This window comes from Lutra lutra, chromosome 5, assembly GCF_902655055.1.
Source record: "Lutra lutra chromosome 5, mLutLut1.2, whole genome shotgun sequence".
Lineage (NCBI taxonomy): Eukaryota > Metazoa > Chordata > Mammalia > Carnivora > Mustelidae > Lutra > Lutra lutra.
The window spans coordinates 157885416-157902505 of record NC_062282.1 but is presented as its reverse complement, the minus strand read 5'-3'; the positions used below and the strand labels follow the sequence as shown (position 1 = coordinate 157902505).

The 17090-nt window shown below is 44.8% G+C and overlaps 1 pseudogene; it reads left to right on the top strand.

Annotated features, from left to right (window-relative positions):
- Positions 1-10942: 10942 nt before the first annotated feature.
- LOC125101264 (histo-blood group ABO system transferase 2-like) lies at positions 10943-13729 on the top strand (annotated as a pseudogene).
- Positions 13730-17090: the final 3361 nt, after the last annotated feature.

The following is a 17090-nucleotide window of genomic DNA, read 5'->3' as shown; positions in this document are numbered from 1 at the left end:
GTTATCTACTTTAAGCCAGACCAAAACCAAAAACAAAACAAAACAAAAAAAACCTACAGTAAATATTATTTCTGCTTTATAAATGAGGAAACCATCACCTACAGAAATCAATTCATTTTTTTTTTTTTACAGCTTTATAAACATATATTTTTACCCCAGGGGTACAGGTCTGCGAATCGCCAGGTTTACACACTTCACAACACTCACCATAGCACATACCCTCCCCAATATCCATAACCCCACTCCCTCTCCCAACCCCCTCCCCCCATCAACACTCAGTTTGTTTTGTGAAATTAAGAGTCACTTATGGTTTGTCTCCCTCCCAATCCCATCTTGTTTCATTTACTCTTCTCCTACCCTCTCGACCCCCCATGTTGCATCTCCTCTCCCTCATATCAGGGAGATCATATGATAGTTGTCTTTCTCCGATTGACTTATTTCGCTAAGCATGATACGCTCTAGTTCCATCCACGTCGTCGCAAATGGCCAGATTTCATTTCTTTTGATGGCTGCATAGTATTCCATTGTGTATATATACCACATCTTCTTTATCCATTCGTCTGTAGATGGACATCTAGGTTCTTTCCATAGTTTGGCTATTGTAGACATTGCTGCTATAAACATTCAGGTGCATGTGCCCCTTCGGATCACTACGTTTGTATCTTTAGGGTAAATACCGAGCAGTGCAATGGCTGGGTCATAGGGTAGTTCTATTTTCAACATTTTGAGGAACCTCCATGCTGTTTTCCAGAGTGGTTGCACCAGTACTAGAAGTCCTAGCCTCAGCAATCAGACAACAAAAGGAAATTAAAGGCATCCAAATCGGCAAAGAAGAAGTCAAACTATCACTCTTTGCAGATGATATGATACTCTATGTGGAAAACCCAAAAGACTCCACTCCAAAACTGCTAGAACTTGTACAGGAATTCAGTAAAGTGTCAGGATATAAAATCAATGCACAGAAATCAGTTGCATTTCTCTACACCAACAACAAGACAGAAGAAAGAGAAATTAAGGAGTCCATCCCATTTACAATTGCACCCAAAACAATAAGATACCTAGGAATAAACCTAACCAAAGAGACTAAGAATCTATACTCAGAAAACTATAAAGTACTCATGAAAGAAATTGAGGAAGACACAAAGAAATGGAAAAATGTTCCATGCTCCTGGATTGGAAGAATAAATATTGTGAAAATGTCTATGCTACCTAAAGCAATCTACACATTTAATGCAATTCCTATCAAAGTACCATCCATTTTTTTCAAAGAAATGGAACAAATCATCCTAAAATTTATATGGAACCAGAAAAGACCTCGAATAGCCAAAGGAATATTGAAAAAGAAAGCCAAAGTTGGTGGCATCACAATTCCGGACTTCAAGCTCTATTACAAAGCTGTCATCATCAAGACAGCATGGTACTGGCACAAAAACAGACACATAGATCAATGGAACAGAATAGAGAGCCCAGAAATGGACCCTCAACTCTATGGTCAACTCATCTTCGACAAAGCAGGAAAGAATGTCCAATGGAACAAAGACAGCCTCTTCAATAAATGGTGTTGGGAAAATTGGACAGCCACATGCAGAAAAATGAAATTGGATCATTTCCTTACACCACACACGAAAGTAGACTCAAAATGGATGAAGGATCTCAATGTGAGAAAGAAATCCATCAAAATCCTCGAGGAGAACACAGGCAGCAACCTCTTCAACCTCAGCCGCAGCAACATCTTCCTAGGAACATCACCAAAGGCAAGGGAAGCAAGGGCAAAAATGAACTTTTGGGATTTTATCAAGATCAAAAGCTTTTGCACAGCAAAGGAAACAGTTAAAAAAAAACAAAAGACAACTGACAGAATGGGAGAAGATATTTGCAAATGACATATCAGATAAAGGGCTAGTGTCCAAAATCTATAAAGAACTTAGCAAACTCAACACCCAAAGAACAAAGAATCCAATCAAGAAATGGGCAGAGGACATGAACAGACATTTCTGCAAAGAAGACATCCAGATGGCCAACAGACACATGAAAAAGTGCTCCATATCACTCGGCATCAGGGAAATACAAATCAAAACCACCATGAGATATCACCTCACACCAGTCAGAATGGCTAAAATTAACAAGTCAGGAAATGACAGATGCTGGCGAGGATGCGGAGAAAGGGGAACCCTCCTACACTGTTGGTGGGAATGCAAGCTGGTGCAATTCATTTTTTTCCCAACATAGCAAAGTTTCTAGATGGCAGAGGGTTCACCCAGTTCAAACTGTCTCAAAACCCAACACCTATCTTTGTCATCATGGTAGGTATTGAGACCACCCAAGTTAAAATTATCATTTTTTTTTATATTCATACATTCTACTTATATCTCTGCTTTGTCCAGTACAGAGAGGCCCATCTGGCTGACATTTGCAAATAAAATATCTTGAATTCACATGTTCTGTGTCTATTTCATAAAGACAACTGACAATCTAGCTTTCTATCAAGTCTCTGAATCAAGAACCTCTTCCAACACTAATATGTGGCCTCGTCTAATACTAATAAACACAAGGCTTTGGGCATATACTTTTTAGAGTGCGTCAAGAAGACCAAAATGCAGTAAAACCAAATTTCCAAATAGGCAGATATCTGATACCAAAATGTTGAATCAAAAATAGGAAGAAGGGCGCCTGGGTGGCTCAGTGGGTTAAGCCGCTGCCTTCGGCTCAGGTCACGATCTCAGGGTCCTGGGATCGAGTCCCACGTCGGGCTCTCTGCTCAGCAGGAAGCCTGCTTCCCTCTCTCTCTCTCTCTGCCTGCCTCTCCATCTACTTGTGATCTCTCTCTGTCAAATAAATAAATAAAATCTTTAAAAAAAAAATAGGAGGAAAAAAATGTTTCATCTCTGAAACAGACGGGATTACCAGATGGAAGAAAGAGTTCAAGAACAAAGAGTGTCAAGTTCATAATTTGAGGGAAGAATGTAGGCATCCTATGGTCAGTGTGCTACTTAAAAGAGGTGGTGTGCTGGCTTGGATGGAATGCTTCGCCCACACTCTCTGATGTTTTTCTCTTCTCATGTTTTCTACCACATCCTTATTCCCCTTCATTGTCATCAGCTTAAGAAGGGGGGAGGGGAAAATAGAGCTTTGTAAATAATAAATGTTCAATAAGCTATCAATTGTTGACTAGATTTAACGAAAACTACTCATCCTTATCTCGATCTAAGAGCTTATTTTAAGGAAGATTGTATCTATGCTCACCACTTTTATAGATGAGAATTAAAAAAAAAATACTGAGAGGTTAAAATTTTCCCAAAGTCATAAGAGGGCAAGAAGAGTGCCTACTCTCTGCCAGACAGAGGTTAGGCTAGAGACTGTTCTTTATAAAAGTTATGTCAACTTATAGATTATCTTTTTCAAAAAAATGATTCATTGTAAATATGTACATTAGCAGATGATATTGGATAATGTTCAGAAAAACAAGCAGAAGACAATAAAGGAAAGGGAAAAGCTAACCCGGATTTTCTTGCTTGAGAGGAAAAAAAGTATGCTGGTGCTAACATAGGCCTTTACATTGGCAGCAAGTCATCTCACTCCATAACAAGACTCAATGGTCTCCTTAAGAAGTGGCCTGGAGCCAAAACAACCCACTAGATGAAGAGGAGAGAGTCACAGGTCCAACCAGCAAAGTGAAATTTTAACAGCTATGACTAAGGGGTACAGATGCTCATTTCTGTCTATCCCCCCCCATGCAATATGCATAGATAATCAGTTATATCTTTCTGTAACCACCACCAAAGTTCCAGATTCACTGAGTGCACAGTCCTACATTAGGCAGTGACTCATTAACAATAGCCTTTCCTACATACTCAGAGTTTTTTTTTTCTTATTTTCTCTCTTTATAGATACAACAAAGAACATCAATATGACATCAACTTCTATTTAGTCAAGAGCTCTATTCTTTCTTCATTATTATTATGTTCAATTAGCCAACATATAAAGAGCCCTCTTCTGCTACAAGAATTTAATATCCAAATAAGTACTATATCATCAGTAAGAATTCTGATTAGTTTATAAATCTTGATTCATAAAAACTTTGTCAATTCCCTTATCTATTTTCTTGGCCACAATCAAAGTGGAGAAAAATTGTAAATGTCTAAATCTCATGCAGTTAGGGTGCCTGGGTGGCTCAGTGGGTTAAATCTCATGTACTTTGTCTATGAGTCCATAGTTTCTATCCTAATTATTACAGTCAGAAAAGAGATACAATCAGTTTATTACTCCAACTAAAAAAGGCTACATTTACATTATTAAAAGGTTATACTTATATGTTGTTATTTCTGTGCCTGTGTGAATGCAAGTGGCATTCAATATCTTTTGTTACAAATGGGAAAAAAAAGAAGGGAAATTATTTATCAAACACCTTTAAAACCTGTTTTTGTAGAAATACACAGCCAAGGCTGCAATGTGTGAGTCAATGACAATGCCAAGAAAACAGCAGAAGTATCCAATCACACCTACTCATTTCTGTTCAATTATTTCTTAATCATCTGAAGAAAAAAAAATACACTTGTCCCACAATACACAATTTTCCACAATACACTTTTCCCACCTATATCCATAAGGTGTATTGCTAACCCAGATTTTGAGAATATTACAAACAATTTGGGGACAGGGCTTTTTTCTGGAATGTACATTTCAGGATGGTAGAAAGAAAAAAAAAAAGGGAGAGGCATAAACCAGATCACAAAACAGGAAAGATTTTACATAGAGACAAATTAGCACATTATTTCCTAGCTCAATACAGTACTCTTTCTGGTTTGGCTCTTCTATGTAAGCAATCTTGTTCACCTACAAACATACTATGCACCTACTAAGTATAGTCATTAAGTTCTAGGGATAGAAGATGACTATAATGGAGAAGGGTTGTCAAAAATCTGGGGAATACAGAAAAACTAAAGAAGACAATTATAATGGGCACATGTAAAACGTCTATATTCAGAAGAAAAACTAATTAAAAAGAATTAATCCAACAATTCCTAATAATACACATATCACAGTTCTGGAGTAAAAGCTAATCTCTGTTGGAGCAACACAAAGAGAAGGTTCCCAAAATTCTGTCATGAGAGTTCCATCTAAGTCATCACTGTCAATATATCCAGTCCAAGTACATAACCAAATCCTTCATATTGAAACCATTCATGATTTTACCAAGCAATTTGGAATTGTCCCTAATGGCTTTCCAAGGTGATCTGGCTTGGCTACCCACAAGCAAAGAATGCTTAGAGAAAATCATCCTGGAAGCAGAAGTGACCATGGGGATTTCTTAACATTTCTGAGCAACATTATGATGATTTGGTACAATGGCAAGAAAAAACAATGAGTGTATGAGGAAGAAATATTTCAGCTAGATAGCAATAATAAATTGCTAGTAATAGATTAACATGTTACACTAAATAATATATTCATCTACAAAGCTTAAAGCATTTAATATTAGCCATTATGATGCCCAATGGAGGGATGGAAACTAAATCATGACGTCAAATGCATGATCATTAGGTACAAGAAAGAACAATGGTTATATAGGTAGTTAAAATTCTAAACTTTAAACCCTTTAAACCCCTTTAAATCACACTTTTCTGTATTGCTCCTGGCAAATTGGGCAGGGAGATTTTAATCTTAGGTTATTTTAATTCCCCTGATGCCTGAAACAGAGCAAATGATCTCAAGCAGACATTAGCGCAAAATTAGTGGTTGTTCCGTATCCTGCATGTAATTCTGTTCAATTTACCAAATCTTGTTGAACCAGAAACAGAACAGTGTAAGAAACCAATAAACCAGCTCCCTGAGGTTTGTGGAATTTAGAGAAGTCATGAGGAGCCTTGATAACACTGAATAATTAATTGTAGAGCCATTATCACCATCCTTATTTTCTTAGGGACTAATTAAACCTGGGGAGGGGCACAGACCAAGAGCATTTAAGAAAAGACAGAACACAGGTGAATCCCAATCTAATACCCTGCTTACTTGATCTATGCATTGAATAACAAATATTTGAGGTCCCACGAGGTACCAAGCCCAGTTTTATATACTGGGGATACAGCAATCATCACAACAAAGTGTCGGCTCTCATAAGGTCTACACCAGTAGATACGCCTACTATAAGCCAAGGACTTGGTGAAGTGACTCACACTAAACCTCGAAAAGCAAATAAAGACCTGCAAAGGCTGAAACAATATTTCTCAGTAAACTGGATATTTGAGAGAACAAGATTAGCGACTTTATTTTGTTAAGAATAAAAAGTAATGGAATTTGAGACTTGGAAACAAAAATAGGGCAGAGAAAGATAGATATGCCCTGATTCCAAGAGGTAAGTGAGGGAACTCAGCCCAACACCAAAGCCTCACAGTGATTCTTCTTCTAATGATCCTCAGGCAGTATCCAAGTGGCAGCTTAGCAAACAAAGGGCTCAGAGAATTCTTCTGCAGATGCTACACATCTCCAGTTTCTACAGAACCATGATTATTTCCTGAGCCACACGTGTCACAGAGCAAGACTCCTTACCCAATTGGACCAGCCAGCCAGCTGCCCGCAATTACCCTAGGCAACTTCCCAAGCCCATACTCTGAGTCAGAATGAAAACGCTCCTCGAGGGTGCCTGGGTGGCTCAGTGGGTTAAGCCGCTGCCTTCGGCTCAGGTCATGATCTCGGAGTCCTGGGATCGAGTCCCGCATCGGGCTCTCTGCTCAGCAGGGAGCCTGCTTCCTCCTGCCTCTCTGCCTGCTTGTGATCTCTCTCTGTCAAATAAATAAATAAAATCTTTAAAAAAAAAAAAAAGAAAACGCTCCTTGATACTCCACAGAAGTATGTTAAGTAAGTGTGTCAGGAAACACACTTATACATATATGCACAATGCATACACACTCACACACGTAGCTCTATATACATATGTGCATGTCTGTATACATGTGTGAGTGTAGGTATGTGCAGGTGCAGACAGGTAGGAGGTAAGGAGTTCCTCTTTGGCTGACCAAGCAGCAGAGAAGTAGGTCAGAGTTCAAAGCCTATTTGCCCATTTTCTCTGGGGTGAATCATACTTTCCCACATACCAAGAAGGCATTTTTCCACTCGGTATAGAAAGAAGAAAAGGCCCATCCACACACTACATAGGTGATATTTCTATATACATTCTCACGTGCCCTCATCACAACCGCCTTCTCTCTACCTAAATAAAAGCTTCCTACTCTGGGGCCTGAAGCATATTAGACATATTTTTTTATTGCTTTCTGAAGCACATATAGCATGACTATATTTATTAAAAACACTTCAAAACTGGCAAAAGTAACCTGTCCTGTCAGAAGTCAGGAGTGGTTACCCATCATGTGGGGATAGTGCTAAGAAGGTGTAAAAAGTTGTACTTATCGATCAAGACGCTAGTCACACTAGCGTGTTCCCTTCCTGAAGGGTCAGCAAGGTGTGTACTTATATGCACTACCCTGCATGCATAGTATACCTCAGTGCAAACTAATTTTTTAACCCAGCTTCTTAATAATTTGCAGTTTGTCAGTAATCTACAGTTATCTCTTCCCAAGACATGAGATTTTATAGAAGTCATTCAGAACCATGTACTCCTCTCTAGTCAATTGGGAGACCAATAAAAATAATTAATTTTACAAGCCTTATTAATCTTTTCTAATCGTAGCATTAATCAAATAGCACCTCCAAGCAGTTACATAAAACCACTTTTCAATTAATTCTTGGGAAAAAATTACGCAATTAGGGGCACCTGGGTGGCTCAGTGGGTTAAGCCGCTGCCTTCGGCTCAGGTCATGATCCCAGGTCCTGGGTTCGAGCCCCGCATCGGGCTTTCTGCTCAGCAGGGAGCCTGCTTCCTCCTCTCTCTCTGCCTGCCTCTCTGCTTACTTGTGATTTCTCTCTGTCAAATAAATAAAATCTTTAAAAAGAAAAAATTACATAATTATATACAGAAGAGGGCATTTTACCCAACTTTCAGGTTAACAACACTTTTGCATGTAGGGACAAGGGAAAGAAATCTCATTCCTATACACAGATTTCTTAAAATGTATTTTTAAATCCCTTTTAAGAGCTACATAAATGATTATATCCCCAAAGCCGAATGATAGCTACATGTTCACTATCACAAGACTCATGAGTCAAACCTATTTTTATCTTTATTTCTTCTCTTCACTCAACTTGAAAATGGTAAATAAAAATGACAGTAATAAAAGAGAGAAACCCTTGGGAGGAAGAAAATCTCCAGCAACACAATCTAAGAGTCCCCTACTATCCCCTCTTCGACACTGCTGGCCATCTTCCTCTATCAAATTTAAGCACACCTGTACCACTTCCTTCTCTGTAGAAACATGCAACTGAAGTATTTATATTAACAAAAGGACTGGACCAAAGTCTAACTCAGGGCCTCTTACAGGAGAGCATGACGATGCTATCAGAAAATTTAATCAAAGCACATATTTTATTCCTTTGATAGAATGGGTAATCTTTTTTATAGAACGGATAATCTTTGAAAGAATAGGTAATCTTTCTTCTTTTTTTTTTTTTTTTGCAGGCCTCGAACTCACAACCCAGAGATCAAGACCTGAGCTGAGATCAAGAGTTGAATGCTTAACCAACAAAGCCACCCAGGCGTCCCTAGGGTGGGCCACCTTAACACAGTTTTTTAATTTACAAATTGAAAAGGTGGGATGTTTAAGTAATCAAATGTTTAACCAATAAAAAAAGAAGATAGTTTTCTTTTCTACTTGTTTGACGATTTTTTAAAAATCCTTCTTTTGAAAGATATATATTCATGACTGAATGTTATCAGCTGCAAATAACAAATGTCTCTTCACAGACACTGCGTCTTTTATGCAGTTCTCGGTCACTGTCCTCCCCTCTGTCCTACCTTACTACGGAGGCCTAAACTTGGAGAAGAGTTCAAACAATGCCAAACACTGCACAGGAAGGGAGCACACTGACAGATGACGAGAGGCAGCTACATATGGACAGCTCTGGGCCTGGACCTTGGGGTCCCTCCATTAGTTTACAAGTATGGAATCCTCCCAGCTCTCCACTATGCACTCTAGTTGGGAGCTGTAGAACCTCCCAAGCCTCATTTTCTCCAAATCTGAAACAGGCACAATCGGGTCTCTACCTCCTGTGGGCTTGTGAGAGGTAGATGACACAATGCACACAAAGCAATTAACACAGTGCCCCATGCACCACACACAAGCAATGACAGGTAACTATGCTTGTGGTAATCAAAACTTTTCATTTCAAAGGTGACTTTACAATATCATCTGACAAATACAGCATTTAGACTAATACTCTGCCAAAACGAAAATTTATCTTTAAAGTAATCCAAGTTAAATGTGTATAAAAAGACTTTGAATGGAGCTTGGCTTCTGGCCAGATGACTTTCAGTCTCTGAACTCAGAACAAATATTATTATAAATAGCTTCAAAAAAAAAAAAAAAAGATCATGTGGACTTTGGAGTGACCTGTTCCAAGTCACTTATCCTCTCTGAGCCTCAGTCTTCTCATCCATAAAATGGGAATAACTCCCACATCCTGCAGTTTTGGACATTATTTGCAAAATACCAATATCTTGCACCTTAGCAGATAGTTATTGTAAAGCATACGGAATAAGAGAAATCATCAAAAAACTAACACAAAGCTGGAAAACTTTTAAGAGAAAAATTTTCATCCTCTTTCATTTTTCCCTCCTTTGTAGCATTCTTACACTTTGCCTCCCATTCTAATCAGATGTGCTTGTCCTTATGCAACACGAGTTGATTTGATTTGACTCCTCCAAGTACCTACCAGTGGCTTGTCCAGGGAAAGTAAAAAACTGACGCATTACAAGTCCAATGGCAGAATTTTTATATCCCTTTAACTCTGAGAAAACTGGGACCCTCATCCATAAAGACGAAGAGAAGAACAGCGATGTTCCTAAACTACAATCTTTTTTTTTTTTAAACACCAATGGGAGAAATTTCAGAAACAACATTTTAATTAGCTTACTTCATTCTCTACTTTCTACCAATACCAAGATAAAAAAAGGTATCTGAGAACAAGACTTACCTATTTGCACCATTTCTTCATTACCAGCCTGTAAAGGAGGGGGAAAGTAAAAAGAAACAGTTCCTGGGTTTCATCTTATCACCTTGTACGTTTTATTTCTACCATTAACGCTTTTCAGGAGCTAATCAGGAGATGCAGGAGATGGGGACTGGTGCCTAAAGGCTGTGCCTTGGTTTGTAGGTTCTTGTGGCAAGAGAATGAGCCAATTAATAACTTGGAGCGGGGAGTTGTTTCCCCGTTTTAATTTTAATATTTATAAAGCCAGCAAAAATAAATACTGACATTCAATATTCTTTTCTTAAAACTCAGATACTGGGTGAGGATTAGCCAAGAAAGCCTCTGTATTCATAGGCGTGAAAAGAAACCTAAAGGAGGGCCTGATAGATCAGGTTTGAGGTCAAGAATCGACCAGGCAATCTTCTACTTTTTAACCTACGGTCAGAACCGGGCAGTCCGGAGAAGCTACAACAACTCACAGGGAAATTCTGTGCCCCAAGTCCCACGTCCCTGAGCTGATGTGATTTACAACAGAAGGCGGGGGCCGGCCCTCGAGCCTTCTGGAGGACTCTTCCGAGAGCATCGGGCTTCACCTTGAGTCCCCAAAGCGTGGGGGCTGGGCCGCGGAGCGGAGGAGCCTCGCTCAACTACCGCTTTAAAGGAGGAGGAGCCGTGCAGAGGGGGAGGGGAGGAACGCGGCGGCGCCGCCAGCCTCTGCCCAGGAAAACGCAGGGCTGGAAGCGTCCCCAGCCCCCCGCCCCAACTGTCAAACCCCAGCCCAGCCGCGGTCCTCCCAGGACACTTGTCTGCTGGATCGCTCCCTGCCGGGCCCAGGGAATTCCTGAAACCCCCGCCTCCCGCTATGCGAAAACGCAGTGAGTCACTGCGGAGTAGACGGAAAACCGCGAACCCGACGAGGGCGGCCGCAGCTGCAGCGCAGGGATCCCGGGCGCCGCGTCCGGAACTTGATTCAAGCGCCCAGACCGCCCTCCGGAACCGGGAAACCCAGACGGCCCAGCGAGGATGCGAATTGGCTGCACTTTGTCGTCATGAATCGTTACGAATGCCGCAGCGGCGGGGGGGGGGGGCGCGCGCTAGGTGGGACGAATGGGGGCTCCCAGCGTGGAAGTAGCAACCCACCCCTGCAATCCCATTCCCCGCCCCAGAACACCCCGCAGGCGGCACCCAGCCCTCGAACACCGCTCCTGAAGGTGCAAGATATCGGGGAAGGGTGGGAGGGGGGAGGAGGGGAAAGAGGGGAGGAACTTTTTCGGGAAAAGGTTGGGTTTGAGTTTTTGTTATTATTTTCCACTTACTTGTCCATCAGCTGAAGTCCTAACCTGTACCAGAGCGGCGGCTATCAACCAGAGTGACAGGAGAACCATCTCGAGTCAAGTTCACTTTTCAACTACTGGGCGAAGCCAATGCCCAGAGCAAACCCCCCCCCCCCCGCCAAAATAAGTTTCTTAAAAAAAAAGAAAAAGAACGGAAGCAAGAAAGGAAAAAATGCAGACCCCCCCCCCCAACAAACAACAACAACAACAACAAAAACTGTGATTTGCTTCAATGAAAATGAAATTTGAGCTCTGAGACTTGACCCTTGGCTCGGCGGTCCTTCGCACTTCACCTTCTCACCTCGTCCTCCCAAACCCAGTGTGCAGGAGCGAGAAGGTGCTGCGAGCCGGACACGGGCTGCGCCGGAGAGGGGGAAGGGACCGAGGGCTTCCGACTATCTCTGCCCAAGGCCGCTTTCCCTGGGCTTTTCCAGCACCACTGGTTCCTCAGGTTCGCGCAGAGAATGCTTGGGTGCCCTGGAGCACAGCAGGGGGTAATGGCGAGCTAGAGGAGCTAGCGGGAGCGGGAGAAAGAGGCAGCGAGTGGGCGACTCTGCCGCTCCCGCAGAGGTGGGGGCGGGAGGAGCCGGAGGCGAGGAGGAGGAGGCTGGCGGAGGAGGCGGGAGGAGCGGGTCGGAGCGGCTCCTGTTGCTCTCCGTGCGGCGCTCTGCTGGCTGCCGGCGACCCGCCGGGCGCAAATAAGGCGGCAGGAGCCCTCCGGGCGGCCGCGCCCGCCGGGATGGCCGGGGCTGGCGCGGCCGGCTCGGGAGGACGGCGGGGAGTGGGGAGGAGCGGGACGATCCCGCGGGCTGCCGGGCCCAGGGGGGTCGGGCTTTAAAACCGCTTAGGTGGGGACTCGTGTGGCTGGGGACCCCGCCCCGAGGTCCTCTCCTGCCCCCGCCAGACGGGCTTAGGGGAGGGGGGCGGTCCGGGGAAGCCATGGGTCCCTCCTGGCGGGACCCGCGTTGAGTTAATTATAGGAAGGGGGAGGGTCCAGGGGCCGCTCCTGGACTTTAGGACATTCACCTCCTTCCACCTCCAGCGTCCTTCCAGCCTGGGAAGAGACTCCCCAGAGGGAGCCCCAGGAACCTGAGGGGCCCCCCAGACGCCCACCACGTTTTGCATCTAATCATAATTTGACAGTATTTTCATACCCCATTAGTATTGTGTTCTAAACATATAAACAAATTTTTGTCATTTCTTACAGCAAAAAAAAAAATCATAATTTGTTGTTGCTCTGCTATTTACCTTTCCATGCTTTTTTTTTTTTTTTTTTTAAATAAGATTTGTTTTTAGAGTAATTTAAGATTCACAGCAGAGCTGAGGGAGAGATGGAGATTTCTCATATGCCCCCCAGTGCCTACACAATAGAACCTCCACTAATATCACCACCTCCAAACTGTAACAAAAGAGTGGTACATTAGTTAGAACAGCTGTGGGGTCCTGCCACCAGCCTCATGTCAGTGCCCCATCCCGTCCTGTCCCTGTAGATAGGTAGTCTTCCTGGAACTGTTCCTGCAGACGGCAGAGAAGCACTTCATGGTGGGACACAGGTTCAACCTACTATGTCCTCACAGACCAGCCAGTGGCCATGCCACGTGTGTCCCCCTGGGAGGACCACACACTCGTGTGCCCTGCAACCCCCAGACTCTCGTGCCCCCCACTACGTGTCAATCCTGAAAGTCAATGCTATCACTACCCCACCTTCCAGAGGCTCTGAGGGGCCAGGCCACTTGCCTGTAGTCATGCCCGGTGCACTCACGGGTCACCTCAAGGATCCCTTAGCCGGTGCTGGCAGGATGTGTCCGTGCAGCCCATGGAGATTATCAGGAACTTCTCGCAGCAGTGCTTCCTCTTCGAGGTGGACTACCTGGTATGTGTGAACATGGCCATGAAGTTCAGCTACCACGTGGGCATGGAGTTCCTGCCCCCCCTCTTGGCACCCTGCACCCTGGTTTCTTCAGGATAGCCCACGATTCCTTCACCTAGGAGCACCGGCCGCATTCCCGGGCCTACATTCCCAGAGACGAGGGTGATTTCTACTACACAGGAGGCTTTTTGGGGGGTTGGTGGTCGAGGTTCTCCAGCTGACCTCCGCCTATCACCAGGTGATGGTGATATATCAGGCCACTGGGGTTCAGGACGTGTTGCACGATGAGAGCTGCGTGAACAGGTACCTGCTGGAACATAAGCCCACCAAGGTGCTGTTCCCGGAGCACCTGTGGGACCTGCAGTGGCTGGGCCGGCCCCAGGTCATGAAGAAGCTGAGATTCGTGGCTGTGCCCAATAATCACCAGGACATCCAGGACTCGTGAGGGGCTGCACCCGCTTCCAGCAGGGGACTGCCCTGGGCAGAGCTGTCAGAGCATGTTCCCTCCCCTGTCCCTTCTGGAGAAACTGTGGAGCACTGCCCACTCAGCCACATCCAGAACTCCCCCCAGAGGAGACCTGCCTGAATGCCCAAGGGCCTTTCTTTGATCCATTTTGACTCCATTTTGATCACTTCTGAGTCATTCGAGGCTGTGAAGGGCTCCAACTTCATGTCGGGTGTTTTCTTGTGTCAGTGAGGGGCAAATATTTTTTATTTTTTTAAAGATTTATTTATTTATTTGACAGAGAGAAAGAATACAAGCAGGGGGTTGGCAATAGTTGGAGAAGCAGGCTCCCTCCTCAGGGAGCTCAATGCAGGACTCGATCCCGACACCCTGGGATCCTGACCTGAGCTGAAGGCAGATGCTTCAACAACAGAGCCCCCCAGGTGCTCCCTGCCTTGTTTTTCAATGCCTATTTCTGTGCCAGTGTTTGTGAAACGTGGGCACTGGGTACATCTGGATGTGCATCCTGTTGGGATCCCTTGGTGCCCACCAGTGGGTCTGCACTCGTGCCCTCATCTGCCCACACTGCATCTTAGCAAGCAATCCCTGAGTGCCTACTGTGAGCTCATTCTCCAACAAGAGCCAGAGCATGAGGGTGAGAACTGAGATACAGTATCCCTACCCCTGGGCCCTCCTAGAACCTGGGATGGCCCCATCCTCCTGACTCACTGCTTTCCTTATTGCTATAAGGAAATACACATCCCCCTGATGCACTTAAGCTTGATGACGAGTCCAAGTCAGTGGTGTCAGGTACGTTCACCATTCTGCAACTGCCAACTGCATCGATAACTACAACTTTGTCATCAAAACTGAACCTCTCCCCATGAGACACTAACCCCCCAATCCACCCCTTGGCCCCGGGACCCACCAGTTCCTTTTACCTCTAAAAGAGTCGAGGGTGCTCCGTCCTTCAAGTGGGGTCCTGCAGTATCCGTCCTTTAGGGACTGACTTATTTCCATGTAGCACAATGGCCTCAAGACCTGTACCCATTAGCCTGGACCTGACCCAATTGTGCCCAGGAGGATTGGCTCAGCTTGCCCTCCCCTATCTAAGCCGAATCTTCTCAATCCTCTCTGCTCCCCTCATCTTTCTCCTCAACCCAAAGGGTCCCAAGGCACTGTCCCTAGAGGCTTAATGAGCCTAGCCAATCTTCAGCTTGAAAGACCTGTTTGATCCCAATGCCAACACACCCCTCTGGTGGCCACGGGCCTCACCCACCCCATCTGTCCATGTCAGGTGCCTGCTCTTCCCACCAGCTAGCCACCTGCTCCCCCATAGGGGTCCCCATCTCAGGAGAGAGAAACACTGGACCTTTGGAATCCTCTTTGACTTCTTGCTTGCCACAAACTGTCCCAGTAGTGAGGTGGCTCCTGGAGGATATTCGATGTCTAAACCATTAAAAGGCATATGGGAGTCTCTGTTCCTAGAGCAACAGATAACAGCTGGGGCAAATAGAAAACAAGCAGAATCACTGAAAGAAAGGCTGAGTGATGAGGAGCTTTAGGGAAGAAGGGCCTGGAAGCGCTGACCTAATCCTGAGCCCCTGGAACACTGAGTGCATGGGCTGGGAGCCTGCTCAGGGCTCAATGGGAAGGCCCTAGGATCTCCCCTCAGGCGATTGTCCAGCTCTGCAAGTAGGAAGGGAAGGCCAAGGCAGAGTCCTACATGGCCTGGCTGCTGCTAAAGGTGGATCCTGACACACACCTAGAGCCCCCCTCCCCATCTGCCAAGCTGGAAGTTGCTTTCTTCAGGGGGTGGTTTCAAGATGTTTAAGGAAATCTCGCCCAAAGGACAGAAGACCACAGTGTTCACAGACCAGACACTTCTGTGGCCACACAGGACAAGAAATACAGATTTGACAAAATTAGTTGAGAAAAGTCACTAAGGCCCCAGTAGAACTGCAGTGAGAGGAGCAGCAGCAGTGAACCCTGAGGAGGGGAAGAACTGGTGTTTGACTTGCTACACTGCACTATTCACAGTATCCCAGAACCAAAGGCAGAGAGATGAGTGCAGGTGACAGAGGAAAGGAATTTATTTCAGTGCAGCAGACATCGGAAGCCTGACTGACATGATTTCAAGGTGTTGAAAATACCTTTTATATGAGGAAAATCTAGGACAAAGGTCATGCGGGGGTCAGTAAGGTTCTGGTCAATCTTTGTCTTGGGGTCCATCTCGTGGGATCTTGCTGGCATCAGGCAGTGTTTATTGCTTGAAGGTTTGTTTTGGTGCCCATCAGGTCATTGATTTGAGTTAACAGCTGGGCCTGAAAGAAGGATGTCATCAGTTAGGAAGTACAGATGAAGGTCAGAGTGAAGGTGGGTAAAGTCCTCTTTCACTCTGAGAGCAGGCAGCCTCTGAACCTCTGCTACATGCCTTGTCTTGCTCATCACTTCCAACTGCCTAATCATGAGTTCTGTCCTTTGAATGAACTGGTCATCTAGTAAGTAATATGAGCCGCTCCTGCAGATCATTCGAACCTGAGGAGGGGAGTTGTGTGGACCCCCCAGTCTGTAGCCCATAGATTGGGAACACAGGTGGCCTATCTGCCCAGACACCGGCTGACCACAAAGTTAATGGCACCGGGACCTCAGGGGACACACATGAGAACACAGACATGACAAAGTTAGTTCAGAAAAGCCACTAAGTCAAGAGTAGCAACTACAAGGAGCAGCAATCATGAAGCCTGGTGTGAGGAAGGTCTGATTTCAGGATGCTTCCATTATAATATTCGTCGTCTCACCTTGGCCCTGTCACTGGAGTCAAATCCCATGCCTGAGGGTCAGAAAGCTCCTACGTGTTCCGCATGTGCCACAGCCAGCGCGACAAATCGACCAGGGAAACGTGAGGGTAAGAGGATGGTGAAAAGAAATTAAGAGACAAAGAGATGGGGGCAGGAGGGACTCTGAGGAGGATGTCCCACAGTGCCAAATTTATTCCACATCTTACAATCATTTATAAGGCAGACCAGAATAGGAGGAGTAATACATCAGTACCTAGTCAGATGACCGCAAGTTTCTATAACAAGTTTACATTGACTACAAGCAAACCTCGTGATGTCAGGTAGTTTCTGCTAAAGCCATTAACAAGACAATCAGCCAGGGAGTGGGTTATGGGTGGTACAGAACAACAAGGACCAACTAAGAATTCATGACCCTGACCACATTGTTCCCTTCTGTAGGGGGAGTGTGTGGGAAGTCACGTAGGCGAGCGCACGACACATAGCACAGACCCTTTTCTCAGTGTACTCAACTTTCCCGTCCTTAACCTTGTCAAGGTGTCCGGACTTTGAAGGAGACACAA